This window comes from Geospiza fortis, unplaced genomic scaffold, assembly GCF_000277835.1.
Source record: "Geospiza fortis unplaced genomic scaffold, GeoFor_1.0 scaffold408, whole genome shotgun sequence".
NCBI lineage: Eukaryota > Metazoa > Chordata > Aves > Passeriformes > Thraupidae > Geospiza > Geospiza fortis.
Genome location: NW_005054330.1, coordinates 3881617 through 3904818, shown reverse-complemented (window position 1 = coordinate 3904818; position 23202 = coordinate 3881617).

Genomic DNA, 23202 nt, shown 5'->3' with positions numbered 1-23202 from the left:
TCCAAAATCAGACCTTTTCAGGTTCCTCTTAAACCCATAAAAAACAAGGGTGGGAGTGGAGAGGGAGAATGAAGCCAGTAACTGTTAAATCCTGCCAAGTAGAAGCCCAGGGAAAAGAAACTGCAGGCTCAGAGCTGTATTAAGCACAATAAATTGTCCTTACCTCTTAGCAAGCCATGAGAGGATGGACAGTGTGCTGGGTGGGTCCCAGCCATGGGCCAGTGCCTTTCCCAGAGCACAGGCTTGTCCTCTGTGACCTTGGGCAAATCATTTAACCTCTCTCCATATCACCATTCTGTTTCTGAAATGAAAATAAACGGCAGTAATGCACCAGGAAAGCTAAATGTGCTGGTGATTACAAGGGGCTCAGATGAGGATGAAGGTGAGATAAATACTTCAGACAGATTAAAAAAAAATCCTTCCTCAACTCCAGTGAAATCTTCAAACATTAAACTCAGCTTCTTGGTACGACAGACAGGATGTATCCCTCAATAAACAGGATGGCTTGCATTTTATCATTGCAGTGTAAGTAGATGAGGTTTTCCAGGGCACTTTTGTTCTTATTCCTCTGGTGGCACTCAGAGTGACATTTCCATATTTGCAGCACTGGTGTGCAGGGCACTCCAAGGTGACTTATTTCAGTAGAGAATTCCCTCCCTGACTGGACCCATTTGTTTAGGTCTTTGTCTGGTCATACAGTGTCTGCATTAACACTGAAGTATTCATTTCTTGGAAAGTGTTAAAATCTAATATGTAAATGTTGATTTTTATTTTTTTTAATGTGCTCCTGGGGCTTTTTCATCTCTGCCAGAATTAAGTGCAAAGGGAATTTTTACAGCCGACTTGTAAATTCCTGACAAGAGGAGTTTATAATAGCAGTGTTGACATAACCTTACCTACAGTGACAACTGAAGCAGGTTTGTTAGGGAAGCAGCAAATAATTTCCTTGCGGGAAGGCAGGAGTTGGGCATAGAAGGTGAGGCAGCTAATTTTTTTTTCCCTGAGAATCCCCGGAGGCTATTGTGTGAGACAGCACGTGAAATGAAGCTGAAGCAAATCACATAGCAGGCAGAAGAAACACTCTGGAATTTGCTCATTTTCATGAAGAAGGTGCAGTTATCCTCTTATAATTTTTTTACAAGTTGTGTTTCTCCCCTCAGAGGTAATCATGAAGGTCTTACAGCATGTCAGTGCTTGCTTTTAGCCTTACAGCTCTCTCTTACTTCTTTCTTTCTCGCTGAACACCTAAGGCAATCAGGAATGAACTCTGGTGCCTCAATTCCATGCCTTCAACAGGAGCAGGAACCAGCCCTTTGTTTGCAATCCGTCTGTCTCTTACAAGTAATAATTTTTTTAAAAGCCACTAAATCTTATTTCCCTGAGTCACCTGCAAGAATTCAAAACCTGAGAATTTAACCACCCAGTAATAGATGGACAAGCCTTTGTGCAGCCAGGCTGAGCCACAATAAACATTGCTGTCACTTAAACAAGAACCAAACCTACTGATAGAAAGAGGTGATTTTAACTTAAACCTGAAGCCAAAGGAGCATATGTAGAGTTGATTCTTAGGGCCTTTATTTCTCCAAAGTCAGTGGAGTTTTTTTTTTTTTAATATCTGTCAGTTCTCTCCTTGCCAAGGGGAGGAGAAGTTTTTCAACTCTTCTTGCAGGTATAAAATCAGGCTGTATTCAGAAGTAAAAATGTCTCTCCTCCACTTTCCTACGCCCCTCTACTGGCTGCAACTCTCCATGAATCTTTGGGATTAACCTCTAAATGGTATCCTATTTCCCAAAAGGTTTAACAAAATCTTTCTTACACCTTTGCTGTTGTGTTTATGTGTGGAGGCAGTGCCCATTGGCAAGTGGCAGCAAGATTTCCTGTGAGCTGGCACAGCACAGAGCCTGGGTGCTGGAAGAAGGGGCAATGCCTGACTTTCTCCCTGCTCAGCCTCTGCCCTCCCCTGGCATGTTTGGCAAAATCCTGAAGTAACTTTCCTGGAAAGGTGAAAGGTCAAGGGACAGAGCATTCAACACAGACCAAATAAAATAAGCAGTTGAAAGCAGAGAAAAGGACAGCTCTGAAATGGGAAAGCCAGAACTAAACTCCCTCAGTATTTCCGAATTATCCTGGGAGAGTTGTGGCCCGCGGAGTTTGCAGTCAAAGCACAGGAGCTGCTGCTGAGGGCAGGGGGGAGTGAGCAGCACTGCTCAGTGCATTCTGTGAGTGCTGAAGGATTTTTAAACCTCCTTTTCACTGCAGTGTGGTTGGAAGGGCAACATGAGCTGCTCTGGCAGGATGGCAGCAACAGGGGAAGATTAACCAGTAAGCGACCAGTTTGCACAAAATGTGAAGAAAAGCAAAGACTGCAGATTGTGCATTTGCCTTCTCCCTTCCCATTAAAACAATAATTTTTTGCCCCTCCCTATATTCTTTTGTTTTAATACATGTTGAAATACAACCCCTAGCTCTTAGCACTGCCAGAAAACCTGGCGGAAACACTGCACTCAGAGCCGTGACCGTGAGCTGGAGGATATGGAAAACTATCACTTTTTCCCTGGCAAACCAAACTCTCATCGGGGAAGCAAGGCGCCAGCGAATGTCTCCGCTTTTTCCCCAGAAAGTTCAGGATTTTCTGTCAGGATTTCCGCTCTGGATGCCCCTGTGTGTGTGAAAGGATCTCGCTGGAGCGAGATCCCGCAGCGGCTTTGCCCTGGTGTGCTCCATCTCCTCAGTGCAGGTGGGTTTGCTGTGTGCTCCATCTCCTCAGTGCAGGTGGGTTTGCTGTGTGCTCCATCTCCTCAGTGCAGGTGGGTTTGCTGTGTGCTCCATCTCCTCAGTGCAGGTGGGTTTGCTGTGTGCTCCATCTCCTCAGTGCAGGTGGGTTTGCTGTGTGCTCCATCTCCTCAGTGCAGGTGGGTTTGCTGTGTGCTCCATCTCCTCAGTGCAGGTGGGTTTGCTGTGTCCTCTCATCTCCCACACTTCAAACAGAGCAACGCTGCCCCGCCTGCATTCAAGGCTGAGCGATGTCTGGGTGATATTTACGCACACTTAGCCCAGGTCCCTCGCTCTCACAAAAGGATATGGCATGTAGAGTAGATTTATACCAAAAATGAAATGAACAAGGGGCAGAGGTTATTGGAGATAAGTAGGTATTAGGACTGTGTTTTCCATCTCATGTTCCTAAATGAGGGTAGTGACACAAAGCATTGTCAGCAACAAATTGGCAACATCCAGCACTGCTGTGTTTTGTTCTGTGCTTATGGCACTATTGGGACTGATTTCTCCAAATAGTCTCTTAAATTTTGAAAGGATCTGCCTCTGCAGACAGCTGCTGTGTTATCTGTATCAGGATACAGAGCTGACATTGCCACTGTTACCCTGAAGTATTTTCCTTTTTCTATTTTTCTTCTTTTTTTACATTTCCCTAAAACTGTATTCCATACCAAGCTGATGTGACAGCAGTGTGTGAAGGAAAAGCTTAGGTGGCTGCTCTGAGTTGGTCAAGGGGTGATGAGGCATCCGCTTGCTAGAGGCTTTTTCCAGATGAGATAAAGACTCAAAAATAATTCACTGAGGAAAATGTAGATGTTTTAGCCTAGCTCAGAGTGGAATGGGCAACCACACATCCTCTTCCAGATCTTTGTTATGAGGCATAGGAACGTTTTATGGCAAAGGCTTTCATCTTCTGTCCAGACACTCACTTTCATGAAACATGTGGGAACTTAATGGCTTTGAAACATATTCCTAGAAATTGGCCATCCAATTGAAACATTACTGGGACAAGGAACAGGCAGACAAAATGACTGTACAGCCAATTTTCTTGGAAGCCAAATACTGAAGGGTTGTTGCAGGTTTGATTTAAATAAGGACAGGAAGTCTGCAGTCTTGTGGCTGTGAGTGTGTCATATGCTTTGGCATGTTGTACCTGTTGGTGAAAGGGAGGAGGGAGTCTGAAATGTTCCTGGCATTTCCTGGTAATTCTGTGTTAAATTCTTTCATGAGAGTTTTCATGAGCTGCAGTTTATGGTAAGGCCAGCACAGGCTGGGTCTTCTTCAGCCTTTTTTCCTTTCCCACAAATCAAACCTGTCTCCAATTCTTCTTCCCACCTCTGCACATGTGTTCACTCTTTCTGTGACCCCAAAAGCCATTGGGAAGGAAGTGGTGGAATACTGATCTGGAGAACAGAGTGGCAATGGAGGCCTGGGAAGGCATGCAGGTGATGTCAGGGGTGTGTGAAGTGATGGAATTAGGAAAAAGATGGGAAGGAGGAGGGAGAAATGAAGGATGCTAAAGAAATTAATGAAAACCATTGCTTGTGGAACTGGCATTTGACTGGAAGGATCAGGCACCAAGGTCTGTAGAGAAGTTAGCTCCAAGAGCTGGGCAGCTCTGTCAGAGGCTGTGCTCTTTGCTTATACAGAGGAAAAAAGAAGGCTGAGTTCTGCCCAGATTTGATCACTGATCCGTTTTTGGTTCTTGGCAAGCTACTTCAGCCTCTCCACATCTCTTCATTGTGTAAAATGAAGACAGTGCAGCTACACAGATAGGAATGAGAGCAGAGTCTTTTCCAGAGTGATGACAAATCATGGAACCATAAGGCTGGCAGAGACCCCAAGAGATTGTCTAGTCTGGCAGTCATCAAGTTTTTTAATCAAAGGACTGCCCTGGAATATTTTTTAAAAACTGTTCCATTGCACAGTGCCAGCAATGGTTTGAATCTAAAAGTAACCAAAAATTGTGTTTTATTCTCTAAATTGAAGAAAGGCCCACATTGAGCAAAAGTTTTCAAAAAAGCAATTAAAGCCAGATCTGCTTATACTTTAAAATAGGCACAAGTCCCTTTGTTCTGATTAGTTTTATCCTGACATCACTTATTTTCATAGATGCTTATAAATGTTTTCTTTGCTAGTTAGTCCAGCTTTGTTGAAGTGTAGTGGAACCAGTGCACAAACTGGAAGTGTCCCACTCGGTGTGGGTCTCAGGCTGCAGGAGCTCTGCTGCAGTGGGGTTACTTAGAGGTCTCCCAGCAGCACTGCCAACTCTATCCTGATTCCAAACACTACCCCGCTTATTAATCACCCAAAATATCCTGATGTTAGCATCATTTTTTTAATCCATTTATTTGGAAGGTCATAGAAGTTCCTCCATCTGACCAAACCTGAAGTGCAAATATTAATAGCAATTATCACTCTGTACTTGAAATCTTAATGCAGTTACTGGGAGGAATAGTCAGAATGAAGCCATGTTAAGTCAGGGATGTAATTACACAAGAAAATACCAATCAAAAATCACACCTTTTCATGATTAACTCCTGTGTGCCTGAGGAGAGAATTGCATCCATCTCCCTCCCTTTGCTCAGTCTGTTGACATGTGCAGAGTCACACACCAGCACAGCTGCTCTGCAGGCAGCAGAGCACTACCCCAGCTCAGTAACGAGGATGCTATGTGGTCATCTTCTTCACATTATGTGATTCATATCTTGTACATCCAGGAAGCACTGAGCACTTTATTAGAGCTGATGAATGTATTTTAACCACTCAAAACCAGTATATTCACAAGTGCACGTGGTACTGTGGTTTCACCCTGCTGGAGAGAACTGAGCAAGGCAAAGGAGTAAATAGACACTATCACTGTAAATAAGCGGTTTCTGCAATCCTAGATGCTGGTAAAAGGTCTGTCTTTAAAGCAAGAAAAGACCAGAGCTTTCTTTTGAATAGGATAAGACTGGATCTTCCTTTGGGAAAATAAAAAGTTTTGTGAGCTTGTCAAATAAGCAAGTAGTTCACCAAGTTACCAAGTAGTTGTCAATGTTCAGGGTTCTAATCTGTATTTTAATCCTACTGAAACTTTAACTTGGTAGTCTGGGAATGGCCAAGAGAAGACTGAAAAATGTGTCACTTTCTGAGTTACAGAGCATAAAACAAAACCTGAACTGTTTTGTTCAATTTAGTCCTGAGCTTCTTCCTGATGTGCCTCTGTCTTTCACAGCTGGAAGGACCATACTTCTTTTGAAACATGACTCCCAAGGATGTTCAGTTTGTGACACAAAGGGAGAGTATTGCAATTTAGGTCACAAATGTTGTAAGATACTCCTCCTCTGGAAACACAGGACAAGAGTCCTTGTGCTTTCAGCTTTGCAGGATTAGGTCTTACTGACCAGTAGGATAATGCAGTGATTTAAGTTTGCTGCAGCAAAAAGAAACAGCAAGTCTTAAGTGACAGAAAATTCCTGTCATTCAGAAAATGTCATTTTATCACAGAGTAATAGAAATTGAAAGAAGTTACTGAAAACTGTGGCACACATATATATGTATATTGTCTATCTGAACATTTCTCCCATGAGCACAGCAGAACGCACATCCTCTGTGGAAACCACTCTTCCTTCACCTGGGCTTATCCCTGTGTAAACTGTAAGATCAAATCTCTGAAGAAGGAAATAAATTTTGAATTGTCTCTCATTTCTATGGTGTACATGAAAATTGGGGGTGATTTTTCCTCTTCACAAGCCAGCTGCCAGGAGGGAGGGCTGGCTGGACAGAGAAATCTTGAGTTAGTGGGAAGCTGAGTGATCCTTGTGTCCTACATACCAGAATTCTGAACCTCACTCAGTTACACAGAAAAATCACCTTCTGACTATTCTTTTATGATTAGTTTGCTCTCTCCTTGAAATGTACACTTGATCTCCCACGCCACCTTCTAATTGTACATCACAGGGAAGAAAGAAATAAGGTTTTGTCCATACAAACCAGCAACCAGTTCCTTCTTGAAAGCTTAAATTAAGGATCAAGCATCCTAAGTGCTTCTTAAATCCACTGCCCTAGCTCAAAAAAAAATATTTACACCAAGATTCAAGGATATAATTTATCTCAAAAACCAAAGTATTAAAAACCTAAACATGTCAAATGTGCGTGTAAGCCAAGCCTCCCTTTGTGTGCTCCCAGAGGGTTCCCCCCCACGTGCACACTCACCCCCCTGCTGCAAGAGATCCATTTTATGGATTCAAGGACAGCTCTCTCCACGAGAAGAAGGGACGTTGCCAAGATACCAGATGCGGTCCCATTCAAGACCACTCATAGGAGCAATTCAAGATGAAATCAAATTAGATGTGTTGGTTATACATAGTGCAGCCTGCTTGGGATACTAAATGACAGAGTTTGCCAATAATTAAGTGAAATCTCAGAGATGATGAGTCCCCAGAGCTCTCTAGGTTATGTCAGTCTAATTCTAAGTGTCATCATTATAGCAGCAGAGCAAAATACTCTACATAGGCTACAGAGCTGGAATTTTACTGTGGATATTAGCTTCTCACAGCCAGTGCTATGGGGCAGTACTGAGCTTCATTACATGTCTTCTGCTATTACACTTCCTTAACCTTTCCCTGATATAAGGCTCCTGAAACCTGACTCCCACTTAATAATTGATAGTTAGCACTTACTATCCACAGCAATATTCATATTCAAAGCAGTTTACAAAGAGCTCATTAATCTCTCTGAACCCCCTCCCTCTTGAGGTGTCCACTACAATTACCCTAATTTTGCAGAAAGGGAAACTGAGGCAGAAAGGTTGTGCCTTATCCTGGGGCTGGAGGACAGTGTGACAGCCAGCCCTGGTGCTCAGGATCCTGCCTATGAGAGAGCTGGCTGAACTTCTGATGGTAGGAAGCAGGTTGTTCTCAAATTTGATGGGGGAACAGAGGTGCAAGGAGGGTTTCTTCAGCCCTGGAGAACCTCCCCAGGGAACTGCTGAGCATTCCCATTGCCTGCAGGCAGTGAGGAATCAGAGTAACCTGCTGCTGGGTGCTGTATCCTTCAAGAAATCCTCCTCAGATCTGCCTGGGTGGATCCTGCCCTGGGAGGAGGCTGGAAGATTATGGACAGGTGAAAAAAGTGCCATCTCTGTGGCAAGGAAGCTTGAGCTGCCTCACTGGGGACCATGGGGACAGAGCCACTGAGCACTGCTCATGTCTGTCCCAGCCCCATCCTCACAGGCCGTCCTCCCTGCCCAGGGGCCACACTGGGCACACTTTGTGTAAGGACTCAGAGCATGAAACAGGCCAGGATCAGACCCAAGTGCTTCCAAAACATGCTCCCAAGAAAAGCATCCTCCCCAGCCCTCTCACAGCAGTACTGAGCCCTGACAGAATCACATTCCCAGGAGTTTTAGTGTTTTAGTGGTGCCCATTGCATTGTTAGCCCCTGCTCCACTGCCAGAAAACTGAACATCACAACTGAGTTCAGAAGAGGAATGACTATTTCCAGCTTTGCAGACATTCACTTCTGATCATTTAGAGTTGAAATCATGTGGCACTGAATTTGTGATTCAGAAAGGTTGAACAGAAACCCTCCTGAAGAACAGGACCTGATTTAAAAAGAAATAACCTAAATATTAAAAATAAAAAGCTAATGGATGGCACATATGAAAAAGTCAGTCTGAAGCTAAGACTCTCAAGAAGACCTTGCTTCAAATTTAACACTTACTATGTACAAAGGAAGGGGAAAGTCTTGGGGACTGTGGCATCAATGTTGCTGTAGCCACTAGCATCACACAGGAAGACAAAATCTGCACCCAGTTAGCCCCTGGCTGTAGTAACAAAGGTGGCAGGGGTGGCACAGGGATTCCCAGTGCTGTGGTACCTCCCCTGGCCCCATTCAACCTCAGTTGCAGACACTTCCCTGCTGTCCCTGCTGTCCCTGCTGCCCTGGCCACCCTCCCACCAGCCCCTCGCTGTTCCTCCAGGAGCTGTGCAGAGCTCAGCCTGCCCTCAGCTCTGTGCCCTGCTCCAGGGGACCTGAGTTCATCCACAATGGAAAACAGCATCCCCAAGATGATTAGGAGGAAGTTATAAAATTTATAGAAGGTTTTGATAATGATCTTAGATAAATATGTTCATATTGCTAAAAGATTCAAACTTAAGAGGTTTTTAATTAAAGACTGGGGCACTCAGAGCTAACTTACCAAGGAGGCAATAAAATTATTGACTAAATCTCTAGCAAAGGCAACTGAAGCAAGGAGTTTAAATGATTTCCAGAGACTGTTGTCCAAGTGAAGGTTATAGTGAGGGAGCCAGCAGTGCAATTAAACCAAATGAGGTCAAGCATGTTGGGCCTTAAGGCCTCTGCCTGCTCCTCAGATTTCTTTTGTTCTTGTAATTCAATTATAAAGACCCCCCCAGCAAGAACCATTTAACTGTCTCATAAACCAGTTTGTAAACTTTTTTATTTTTCTGTAAATTGTCTCCTAAAAGTGGCTTTCAATACTTCAGGCAGCATGGAGTGTACATGGCTTTCACAGTGCCTTTTGTTCTCATTTGAGCATCACATGCCCATGGTTGTTCATACAGCCAGGGCTGTCCCAAAGCATCTCATGCAAGGCTGGAGGTGGTCACAGATAAAAATGATGTGATGAGGAGCTGGAACAACTGTGTTTGTTCTGTCTTTCATTCCCTCTTGCTTCATCCTCTTCCCCCCCACCAGCTTTTCTTTATCCTGTTTCAGTGCGAGTCAGAAACATGGTAAGTTTTGTGTGTGCCTAATTTCCTGCCCACTAGGTCATGTATCCCAACCCTTAACATCATAAATGAGGGAAGTCTTCTGGCCAGCAGATGCCTATGTAGATCCACTGTTGTAGAACCAAATACCTTTAAGGTATAGGGACTTTTTGCTTTTTACACTTTTTTTTTCAATTATTTTTTGATAGAAATATAATTGTATAATAGGGCTAAGTAGAAGTTAGGGAGCATCCAAATGCAAGACTTTTGCAGACTGCAATTCTGCTGTTGACAGTGTCCACTGACCAGAAGGGAAACTCACATAACTTGGAGATCTCATGGGACTGTGTCTCATGATGCAACTTTTCCTGTTTAAAGAGGCAAAACCCAGTTATTTACTCCTTTCAAGGAAGAGAGCATTTAAAGTATGAAACTATTCCTGATTCACCTATAGGAAGATTATAGAAGTCCTGAAGTGATTACGAATTCTTCTGAGCAATTTAAGCAAAAAACTTTTGTTCAGATCATGGCTTTAGAGGGTCAAGGGTCTTGGCTTTCTGTCTGCATCATGAGGAGATTTCATACCTTTATATCAAGCCCAGGGTAGCTGTCTTTAAATGAGCCACAAGTGAGAGCCTAAACCTCATACCTACAAGTGTTCCCTTGTAAAAATTCATATCCACAAGTGGCAGCATTCTTTCTGTCCTGTGAAATTCCCAGTGGCAGATCTCTGCTTGGAGATGAATTGAATGCTAGAAGTGACTGTTGTAGCAGGAAGAGAAATATTTATTCCTCCTCTCTATTTCTATTTAATTACAGCTAAGACAGTTTGGTTGAGACATTAGAAGTAGGACTGACAGCTCTGCTTTCTCAGGAAGGTCCTGCAGAGAGGGTCTGGTCTGTTCCCTCAGTGCACATCAGCAGGAGCTGGGCAGCCCAATGGTCTGAAATCTGTCAGCCTTCACTTCCTAGGTCCTCACAGACTGGCCAGCCTCTGTTCCCAAAACTGTCCAAAATGGAGTTTAGTGGGATGACTGCTCATCTCCTGGAGAGAGGAACACTGACCCTGTGAGCAGCAATACTCAAATGACCAAATGATAGAAATTAACTTGGAACCCGCTCTGTGGCTGATCCCTCCTACAAGGTTAACATCTTCTTTCTGAGTTCATTAAAATCTTATGCCTCCTTCCCCAAAGGAAAGAAATGTCAATACATGAGAGAGGAAGATAAGTTAATGCTACATTCAGGTTGCAGAGCTAGAGATTTTGGAACTGCTGAGGTAAGATGCCTGTGTTGGTGCTAACTCAGCCACATTGCACACAGACTGCACAGCAGCCTTGTTTCACTGGTCATGAGCATAGATTAATGCAATTACCTTTATCAAAATATATCCCGGAGTAATGCCTCTTGCTCACACTGTAGGTGAGGTCAATGTTTGTACCATGGTGGGATCTGTATGTGCTCAGGGAGCTCAGTGCCCAGGACTGCAGCTCCCTTCACTCATGGAACATGGATTTACTGAGCAGGAGTCTGGAGCAGCTGCAAGCCCAGTGGCACTTCCTGGATGGCAAAGGAGATTTTAGCTGAGAAAGTGCTTTTATTATTGTAAAAAATTAATGCAAAATGTCAAATATTTCACACCCAAGCCGATACTGGCAAAATGCCAGAAATATTTGGGTTTCGCTTGGGGTGTGAATATAGTTGATCATCTGTAATTCAAAAGCTTTTATTTCAAAGGAAAGAGACAGTGTGTTGCAATAGACTTTGTAGTGATAAATATCAACTGTGCCACTTCTCTCCCAAAAGGGATTTCCCACAGTTCTATAGTAATATACAGTTCAAAAGGCCACACTGAGATTTATAGAGCTATACATTCAAAAACTGGCATCCGAGGTGCTTTGCTCAGCTAAAGTGGATTTGACTTGCAGCCTTCACAGCTCTGCACAACTCAGAAAGCAGCCACAGGTGCAGGGTGCCAGCAGGCCTGAGTGATTGGTGAATGTGTGGTGGTTGGGTCACTCAAATCTGTACAGGCAGTTAATCCAGAGAGTCCTCAGTTCTGTGATCAGATACTCTGGAAGCTTTCAAATGTACTTGGCCAGCACATCTGGTCAGATGGGAGTAAATGGACAGAAATTCATTTAAATCAAGAGAGTCAGAGCAACTGATGGCAGCAGTGAATTTAGCCCTCTCCATGCATGTATTATAATTATAAAATGATCTATTTTTCTCCTTTTCTATTCTATTCCTGTTTATTCAATTATCTATTCTTTTCTCTTTAAAGCCCCACCCACATTCTAATCCACTTGCATAGCAATAGTTTTTGCTTATGAATGTCCACTGAATGCCCCAAAACTCTTTCTAAGAAGACATAGGAAAACTGGAGAAAATTACAAAGAAAAACCACTTTATAGACTTGGCTGAATTCTCAACTTCATATAATAAATATACATTGACCCACTAGCGTTCTGCATATCTTCCATTGTTAAAGATTTACAGATAAATGGAGTATCTGTCTACACCATTTACAGACTTCCCATCTAATTTTAACTGTGTGTCCTGAAGAACCTTGAGGTGTGGGAATTTGGGAGCCATGTGGAAATGTTAGATTTGTTAAATGGATGGGCAATAACTTGCAGTGGCAAATATGTGAATTCAAGCCTCTGTAAACAAAAGCACCTAGATTTTCAGTCGGTAGATTTTCAGACATTGGAACAACATGCAGAAGAGCAACAGGAATTTTGTTTTTGAAGAACTCCACAAGAATTTCATACATAAAAAACAGGACATCAACCAGGGCTGCATAACATCTGACCAAGAGCTTGTGTTGCCTGCCAAGAACTTTCTTTGACCCATCATGATGCTCTAACAAACAGCCCTCTCTGGACTGAGCCCTCTCTGCACTGCCTTCTCACCATAGTTCACAGCTGGGATGGCACAGAGCCTGCTCAGCACTGGCACACCTGGAAATTTGGTAACTCTCAGCCATTTAATGAGCTGATTTTTGCTCTTGGTTAGTAGCTGCGTGGCATGAAGAGCTGTCATCCATCCCAGGCTGAATGTGTCTGCAAAAGGCACATCTGGAAATAGGGGGTGGCTGCTCTGCTCAATTTAGCACTTGTGAGACTCGAGCCAGATTGCTGGATCTCGTCTGGACTCTGCAGTCTGAAAAGAGCAAAAGTGGGGAAGCAGAGAAAGAGAGGGAGAGCTAAAGCACTGAGAGATTTAGAAAACATGACCTGTGAGGAAAGGCTGAGAGAATTGTCTTCATTAAATTTAGAAAAGTCATGAGGGAAGCTGCAAGACTCCAAACATGTAAATGGTGTTTCTATTTTATGTTTGCATTTTAAAATCATCACTCCTTAGGCACACTAACACAGGATAAGAGATAGTGGGCTAATTTATAGCAAAGGGTACTATGTTAAATAGTGAGGCTTCATTTCTGAGTGTGTGGATATTTGCTGAGGATAAACACAATCTCCTGTTTCCATACATGTATCTTTATCTTCTGAAATTGGTAAGGTCTTGGTTTCTAACATTATGAATTAAGCCTTTAATGAAAACTCCAAAGCAATGAAACAATTTGTGTTCAAAATCATACTTAGAAAAAGACATTTTAGAGGTATGTCACCCTCAAACACACAGTAAGCAATTCTTTATCTGCATTTGGCAGAAAAATCAGATTATCCTATTATTTTATGAGAGTGTCAGTGTTGTGCCATTCCACCTCTCACATATCTATTGGCTGATCTATTCTGATTATGCCCTATCAGAATCACAATGATACCTTGTTTATAACACACATGGCACCACTTGAAAGATACATACCGATATTGGGAATAATGTGTAAAATTGTTATTGTCATAAAATTGAGCTTATTCCCACTCCTCAGGAGCAAACATTGTAAAAAGTACTTTCAAAAACTATCAAACAGCTCTACTTTCACAGTGACTCTGAACATTTGAAGCTGGGAATTGAAATAAAAATTAAATTTCTTACAAAATTTACTTTACAAAAGAAGTTTGGCATTTTTATTCGATCTTTATTAAAAGCCATCCAGATAAATACTAAGAACCTAGCATTGCAGGATAAATCATATTGGGCACAGATGAGAAATGTGCAGAGATTAAAACCAATTTGCCACCGTTCCAGGCACTGAGGATGAATCCTGGTCTGACTGAAGTTGCAAATAGCAGGCCCTGGATTTCAATGAGATAATAATTTGATCCATGCCATTGCTTCTGTCTCTTTCTTTGATATTTCCATAATTGCCTCTTCTTCTTTTAATCCAAAACAACTGAGATAGAAAGGAAAAGCCACATATGTTTTTATAAGAAAAGGGCAATACTTAACATTAAAAAAATGTTTCATCAAAGGTGCAACCATTTAAAATGCAAAACAGAGACTAGAGAGGTGACAAATTCAAGTTCTTAGTGTTTTTATTTAAGATCTTTCAAGTATTCATTTGCCAGGGATACTTGTTTAATTTTTTTAATGTATTCAGTTAGTCATATTCAGTTCTCTTTTATGTCCACTTCTCATGAATCACTTGACAGATGGACTTCTACAAGCACATCCCCTTGGGGAAAGTAAATTTTAAGTGATAATAGGAACATAAGACATGCCATCCTGGATCAGAGCAAAGGTCTATCTCGTCCATACCCCAGATCCATCAGTAGCCAAGAGCAGTATATTAGATTTTAACAGTAATAACTTTGATCTTTCAGTGAGTATTAAGCTGGTGACTAAGCAGAAAATCAAAAGGGATCCCAAGAGCAGAACACTACCAAACTCAGGAGAAAGAGCAGGTGAGGCCATTTCTGGCTGTGTCTCCCAGGGAGCAGGTCCAGCACAGGGCAAATGTGTGCCCCAGTGGCACCCACTTGATTTGTTCTCCTGCCCAGCCAGGTACAATGGCCTGGGGAACTGGGCAGTTGTTCTGCAAAATGGAAGTGTATAATTAAATTCCAGCTACAGGAATGAAACATGGAGGGAAAAGAAACGGCTGGAGGGGGAACAATGCAGGGTGGACACCAGGAGACCAGGGCAGGGGCAGTTTGATGCTGGCATGGGGAGTAGTTCTACCAAAAGGGAGGGTTTAGGTTTAGGAACTTGGACTTGCCCTCAGTACCAATATTGGCAATGTCTAAAACCTGTTCTCTCATTTCCAGAGTCAGAGCTCCACCTGTTCCAGTGAGATTGTAGTTAAAGGTTCTCAAGATTTAGCTCATCTTTAATTGCTGCTGTCTCAATTAAACTGCATCTGTGATAATAACAGCCCCCCGGAGCCTCAACAGGAACTTAAACACACTGTGAGTAAATTAAATAATTGTGTAAATTATAAAGTTTATAGCTACTGATTATTGCATTAAAAACTATATATAGAGCACATACTTTTTATAAACTTTCAACTTAAGGAAATCTTATAAAAACAGGTGTTTAACCTGCCAAAAATCTGCAAGGATCACTAATAATTTGTTGATCAGCATAAGGCTCATTACATCTATGCACTTCATTATCTGATTAATTCAGAGGCAGGTTTGTAATCAGTGGTGAAATGTTTAAGATTCTACAGCTCTGGCCTCCACAACCTCCTGCAGCTCATTAGAAAAGGTAATCAGATAGAATTTTCCACCATGCTGTTTATTGTAGTCCTAATGGAAGACAATCACTTTAAAATTACACACTTAGCAGGTAATTTCTAAAAGCCATAAGCCATGGAAGCTCTGTTGTCCCTAGGCTCTTTGTCTTTCTTTAATAGGGTAAGGTAAGCAATGGAGAATTGTTAGAATTTTGAGACCTATTTTGCAATACAGAATACAATGTAAATGCTGCTGAAAAATTATTTTTGTCTTTACCATGTTTCTTGTCACTGGGGAGCCCTCTCAGAGATCATGACTGATGAGTTTGATTTAAAACTTAAATGGTTTCCTACTTTGTGATTTGATAATTTGAAGCATTAAGAACTTTCTTCATGTTTTCTTATTTTGAGAATGAATAGCATTAATAAAAAAAAAAAAAACCAACTCCTTGATCTTGGAGTTTCACAGATCAGTTATAGACACTGTTGTGCTGGAGCTTTCTGAAGTCACTGGTATGATCTCAAGGAAAATGATGACAATACTTAGTGATGAAGAACTAGAATGTAAAGTAAAATGTAAAGTATTCTTAAATTTTTAGTAATTAAATCTCTGGGAACTGTAAGAAGAAACAGCAGAAGTGGACAGTCATCACTTGCTCTGGCAATCCTTCTGCCACTCCTGTTTTTCTGAAGGAGAATTGGGGAATGCAGAAGGAACTGTCAAGCCTTGAGAAGCACTGCTATTCCACCTGCTATGGAAAAGGTCCTTTAGGTAAAGCAAGTGTGAAAATCATGCACTGGGAGCCAAATGCAAGGTAGCAGAACAATTCCTCTGACTCATTCCATGCTTTGTCAATCTTGTGGACAAAAGTCCACTTGTGGTTTGTCTGTCATATGTGTTACTCCCTTATTTTAACATGTGGCTCCCTGGGACTGGACAGGCATCCATGGAGACAGGAGCTGGAGGCATCTGTCCCCTTGCATGTAGCCAGAATTGACGCCATTACAGAATGGAGGATGCCATTTTGACTGGGGACATGCTTTTGGTCATGTGGGGGAAATAAGTCACAGAAGGATTTCTTTTCTTTGGTGATTTATTGTGAGATCCAATCTAAACATTCCCTGCCAAACCATGTTCATCACATCTCTACCTACAGGCAATAAAGAGTAAAGACATATCCAGTGAACACCACGAAGAAGACAACTAACACAAGACATAACTAACACAAGACATAACTAACACAAATTCATTCTTTTGCCAACCAGCATGCTCCAAATTTGCCATCTTGAAGGGCTGGCTCCTACTTTGTGGATCTGTCTTCTTGTCACAGTCTATGAATAAGCAGAGTTGCTAATGCCAGCTCTAAGTCCTCGTTCTGCATGGATGTGACAGCTTAACAGTTGTGCTTGGGTCGCAGGAACAAAACGTGCTGTGCAAGAAAGGTCAGGGGTAAAAGTCATAGCAAAGTGTGTCCCCTTCAGTGGATGACACTTCTGCTTCTTGGTTAGAACAACATTAGGGGGCTTGAAATACTGGAACTATAAAACTTGGGTTAATGTTATGGTTTTCCACAGGGTCTGCTCCATCAAACTGAGCTAAGAGTAGAGGAGAGAAGGGCACCCATCAGTGCATCCAGCCTGCGTCAGCTTTGCTGTACAAGAGCATTTCTTGCAGTGGGGCAAACACAAGCGTGTGGGTTCCAGTGCTGGGATTACCTCGGGACACCCTGTGGATTGTCGTGTGTGTGTGGCAGAGCCACTCAGCCCTGGGCATTGTGCAGACCTGTGTTCTCAACGGGCTGGACACATTGCTGGCATGGGAAAGTATCAAAGTATTTTCAGGACTGGAAACTCTCTAAGTTTATATGCTGTAAGAAGAGCTGCGGTGTATCACATGGTGAAGAGCAAGTGTTTTGCTTTAAAAGTTCCTTTTTAAAATCCCCTGAAGGCGACCCAGGGGCCATGGAGAAGGGACATTTGGGGCACGGCCGGACTCGAGGGACGCGAGGGTCTCGTTCCCCGGGCTCTGCTGCCACCTAATGGTGTCCCTACAGCCCGAGCCAGCCTCGGAAAGTGCTCCGTGCCGGGGCTCCGCGAGCAGCTTTCCCTTTTCCCCTTTTTGTTTGATAAACAGGGGCTCACGGGCTGTCTGAGACAGCCGGCAGTAAGGAACAGAGGGCAGCTTTATGCCAGCAGTAAGGTGAAGTTTTCTGTATTCTGTACCTCGCTGTAAAACACCCAAAGTTCACAAATTGAAAAGATTTTAAAAGCACCTTCTTAACTACTGATAAGAGCTTTAGGTACTTCAGGCAGGCCAGAAGCCAGACCAGCTCCTGGGCAGTGTGAATGTGCAGGATGGCACTCAAGTGTCCCCACCTGGGAGGCACAGAGTGACTTCACACAAATCAGTAGAACCCACACTAGACCTTGGCACTTTTCATCTGCAAAATTCCCTTCTCATCAAAGAGATTCATTTGTGAGTTAACTGTGAAACTAAACACAGTGCAAGGGCAAGAGAACTCTCATAAGGTTTTATAAATTTATCCTTCACTAAATAGTGGGTTTAAAAGCAAATGCTGAAAAACTACAAGAAATATGTTGCTTTAAGTAAGCCTGTGTCACAAGAAAGCCATCTCCAACATTCATATTTGCAAAAACCAAACACAAAACACATTTTTATCTCAAACCAAATATTGAGATAGATACAAAAACCAACAATGCTTCAACAACTAGTAAATCTTCCACTGTTTTAAACAAATAAGCATGTTAAATAATGTTATTTAAATTTAAATATTTGAATGTTCACTTATTTTAAAATACTCCATATATAATTTAGCTGTGAGCCACTCTTTATACCATTCCTTTGGAAGATCCTTGGGCATTGTTACCAGCTGATATACAAGTATTCACTGATGATGAGTGGATGGAGTAAAAAATCCCATTGGTGCTGAGTTTTGCTCCTGCTGCTCTTGGTTAATGAGTCATTTCACATCTTGAGGTCACACTTCCACTTTTGCTCTTTGCTGAGGGCTGAGTAGCAAGCTTTGAACACAGACCAGTGGGCCTCTGCCTCATGGCATGTACCTTTCATCAGGGTACACAGCATGTAAATAATTGCTGCTTGGCATCCAAGTGACCTCTGTTGAAGCAGGGTGATGCTCCTAAGTGTTAAACATTTTGGACCTATTTGGAAGTGTCTCTCTACTAGGATGCTGTGCTGCCTCTAACAGTAATTTCCTTTTTATATTACACTTTGAAGTAGAATTTGGTAGGTATGACTTTTCAAAATCCAAGTCTTCAATCATTGCTTGAGCCTCTGAGCTGACTCTGGCTATAGAAACCACATTTAATATCTACACAGCCAGCACAAGTGGAGGCTCCCAGCCAACAACAATACTTCTTCCAAATTGTTTGACTAAAATGAGATTTCTTGGATAAGGTACTGACACATGATTAAGGGGAATCTCTGTATCTCCAGGTCTATCAGCCAACACAATGACACAGATTTCTTTGTCAAGACCATCCCTTTTTCCTCCATTGCTCATGCTTCTGCTGCAAAATCTCACTTCATGATCTGCATTCTGCAAGAGCTGCCTTGGCTAAGGAGGCTCAATGCTCACCATGTCACCCTTTGAAACTTCTATCACACTACAGGGGACCTGTTCTCCTCTGCCCTTTGTCATCTCTCCCTCAAATCAACCATCCTCATCCAAGTCTCAAAAGCTGTAAGCCACTTCTGCAGTACTTAGAGGAATCTCTACTTCAGGGTGCTCCTTAGGTCCATCAAAAGGGTCATAGCAATGCCGAACTAAGAATACTCCAAATTTTGCAGCCTATTGCCTTGGAGACTCTGGGGTTAAGGAACACTTGTCTGTTACTGATTCTTGTGTCTCAGTGGCTTCATGTGAAAGGAGTCAGGACCTAATTGCCTTGAAAGGGATCTCATGTCACTACCTGTCTCTTTCTTCCAGCTGCTGGGCAGTAGAAGCTGTTCAGTGTCTGTGTGCTGCTTTGCCTCCTGATACACTTTGAGAGCTTCCTGCCCTCCAAGACAGTTTCTATTTTGAAAAACACTCCATAGTCCCTCCAGGTCCTTTAGGTCTCTCTGGAGGTGATTGTCCCCAACTATCACAGCTGCTCAGGGTTTTTTTCAGAGAGAAATGGTCTTTTTCACTGTGATATTCAGAGTTCCTAGCATCATGGGACCCTGTCTCTGATTCAGGCTGATAGAAGCTAATAAAGCATGAATAGAAAGGAGCATAAAGTTCATGGTGTTATTGTTGTAATATTTTGTGCATTCCCCTCTCCATCTCTAGACCAGTTTCCAGCATCAAAGGGGACTTAATGCATTTAGTTTTTTATTAAGAAATATTGCATTCAAGGGGAAAGGCATCTGTATAGGATAGAATCACTTTAATAATATTCATGACACACAAAATGCAGGAAGAAGATGATGTGTTTGTAATTCTACAATAGGTACTTACTAGACAGAACAAATGTCAGATGACAATCATCATACATAATTAATTGCTTTAAAATGCTTGCCATTAGAGATCTAAGAGAATGAAAAGACAAGAAAATCTACATAAAAACTTTAAATGCTTGGCCAGGGATAAAGGATGGAGGATTGTCAACAGAATAATAAATTATGTCTTCTTTTTTTTTTTTTAACCATTTTAGATTTAACAATTCCAATGGAGAGGCATATAATTATTTAAGGCATTAATTATTTTTTTACTCTTATCTTTTAACCTTTTTCCCTGCTCCTAGAGATTCATTTTGCCCTTGTGGATTACAGGTCCCTTTGATGTATTTTCAAAGTATTGGAACCCATTGGAAATCTGAATTCTGTCTATATTCTGGAAATCATCCTATCCAAGGAATCCTGAATGTCTGAAGTGTGCAGTTGGACCAGAGCAGAGGCCCACCTGTGGCACTCCTCTCTCACTGTCCATGGCAGGGGAGGATAGTTCATTTAGGGACCACCATGCAAGCCAAAGTCTGTCACCTCACACTTCCAGGTATCCATAATTATGACCAGGCACTAATTGGAGATGTTAGATGATTTTTAATTCACGTATAGACCTGTTACCCCGTTTGCCTAGTTTCCTTTTGAACCTGCTGACTGCTGCCTTTACTACAGCCTGTGGTTGGGAGTTCCAAGCATAAATTACCTGTCTCTGGGCAGTTGGTAATGCCTGAGCAGTCTCTGTGTGTGCACCTTCATTCCAGTCTGACAGTAACAGGTTCATATCATCGCAGCCCCTGCCTTTATGATTTCAGAAGCCTTTAACATATTCTCTCAGCCTCCTCCCCTGCAGTGGAAGAGCCTCAGCCACTTCAATCTCTCTTAGTACACCACTGTTGCACTCTCTCGATCACCACCTCTGCTCCCTGGTTCTGTTGTGTTGTTCTTGTGGTGTAGTGACACCTCCCACTTGTAAGCACAATGTGGGGGTACCAAGGTTTCATACAGCAACCAAATTATTCTTAATTCTTTCCTCTTCCCTTCAGTTTTCATGAGGCTTGTTTTCTTTCAGATGGCCATTTCATAACAGTAAAGTAGCCATGAGAATTTTTTCTGAAGTTTTCAACCATTGAGCTCTTGTGGCTCACTTGTTCACAAAGTCTGTTTGCACAGTTTCTTTTGTAGAAGTGGAACAGTTATGTTGCTTTAAAAAGTGGAAATGTGATAGAAAGTTATCTTTGGCAGAGGGCAGCCATAAGTATAGTGTCCAATCTTTTGAAGATATTACAAGATAAACACTAAAACCTGCATTCTGGACACTCTTAAGTGTCAAGTAAAATCATGGATACAACCTAGAAACCACACCAAAAGGCAAGTTTAAAAATGCAGAACCATCTTCCAAACTATGTAACAAATGGCCTGCATTTTGCTGCTGACAGAAGAGTATGAGGTATAATTGATGAAATTCTGTCTGAAAAGAAATTCCGCTGCTTCTCCAGGACTGTACAGCAGCGTGTCCTGACTCAGTAAGTGGCACCCAGGTGAGATCCAGCACTGGGAGTACGACTGCAGTCCTTGATCAGGCACGGGATGCCACAGGAGTGTGGCACCATCAGAGCTGCCCAGGATCCAGCCTAGCCCAGGCACTGGGAGGATGCAGGGTACTGGCAGCAGGCATGAGATGTGCCCAGTTCAGGTAAACTTCCCAAACACTGCTGTAGTAAATGATTTCAACATTAAGTGTCCATTTGTGAGGACAGCTACACTCAACACCAATTTCTTAAGAGCTGGCTGGGCTGTTGTTGGTTATAGTGTGGGTGGTATTTTTGTCTTGTTAAAGGAAATGCAGATTATTTTATAATTATGCCAGCTACTTCTAACACTCTCTTAATCCATGAATTTAATCCACTCTTTAATCCATGAATTTACAGCTGTAAATTCATGGATTAAAATTACAAATAGTAATTTCAGAATTCCCTGTGGTGCTTCTAATACTCTCTGGTGGTTAGTGGCTGTGTCTCAATGCAGGTATAGAAGAGGGATGGAATAATTGTATTTTGGGGGAAAAAATCTTTAGAGAACATGCAAAGACATATGGTAGTCTTGGAAAACTATGCAGTCAAATAAAGATGAGCTGAAGGTATAAATAGAGTTTTGGCAAATAAAGAAATCAAGATAGCATCTGGAGCAGCTTGTTTTTCATATTTGTAGACATCTGGATAATCAGTTGTAAGAACTCTTCTTCCAAGTTACCATGGTATCAGATTTAGGTATTTATACATTTCACAATCATAGAATCTGAACTAGTTCTTTTATCAGAAGTCAGCATTTTTTCATCTTCATCACCAGCATCCCACTTCAGCAGCACATCAAGAATCCTCAGAGAGTCTCTGCAGCTCTGGTTTCTCACAGCCTGCGCCTGCCTGGCACATGTGTAACTTCACCCAGCCAGCACAGGCTCTCTTTGCATCTCTCTACTACTTCCCCAGGATGGTATTTCCTCTTTCAGCTTCCTCTGAGTCCATTTTCCTGGAGTAAAATGAATGCAGAAATCTTTACATATCCAATAGAATAAAGTTATCATGATCATCAAATATATTTAATAACTATTTACAAACTATTTCATAATATGCATATGAAGTAGGTGAGGAGTTCCTATAGGTGCAGTATATCTTATTTCATTAACAAATGTTGATTGAGTTTTGTAGCAATAAGCACTATATTAATGTAAATATTGATTAGCAAATAGCTTATTCAAGGACTAATTTTAAGATTATAATCCTGTGCTTCATAATTAAAAACTTCTGTTGCATTTTTACAAGTTTTTGAAAGCCTGTAGTAAGTATAACATTTCCTTTTTCAGGTTGTATGAGTCTGTAAAGTTTATTTTAGAGCTTAGAACTTTGTTGGTGACTTGTTCTGTAGAACAAGTGTTAGATCAAATGAGGACATGAACCGACACAAGGGTGGAGGGAAGGGAAGCTGAGGTCACACATCCAGCAGTCCTGGAGTAATTCCTGAGCACATTGGGTCAATGGAGAAGGTTTTAGGGAGCAAGTCAGGTACCTGAACACGGATGTCTGGTGCCATTTTAGAACGTGATATAGTAACTTATGTCCAGTGTCCGTGTAATAACTTAAATCTGCCAGCCCTGTGTCCTGGATACCTGAGGACACCTGCGCTGCTGCTGGATCCCGAGCATCAGAGCTGGGAGCAGCTACAGTAAGAGCTCACTAAGGGCTAAAAGCACATGGCAAATGGCAGCACTGACTGCTGCTGACGGTGCATTTCTCCTCTCCCACGGCACTGCTCTGTCACAGAGTGCAGCAGGGCTGAGGCTGGACTGGGCTGCTCAAGGAGAGGCAAGGCCAAGGGGGCTCTCATCTGAGACCAGCCGAGCTGAGGATGGTTCTGTGGTCAGATGCCTCTTGGAAAATCGCCCTTCCCTCTCCCTTCAGAGTGTCTGAAGAAACTAAGAAATAAAGCTTATGTGGGCTCTGAAGAGGACGTGGGCTTGTTTGAGAAAGCCTGTGACTACAGGTGGTTGTAGTCCCTGCCGAGGAAGATGGTACCGAATTTGGGGGATGCACAGTAAATGGAAAAAGGCACAGCGACACTTTTAATTCAGTGACTGATGACTGAAAAGGCACCATCGAGACCTCAGG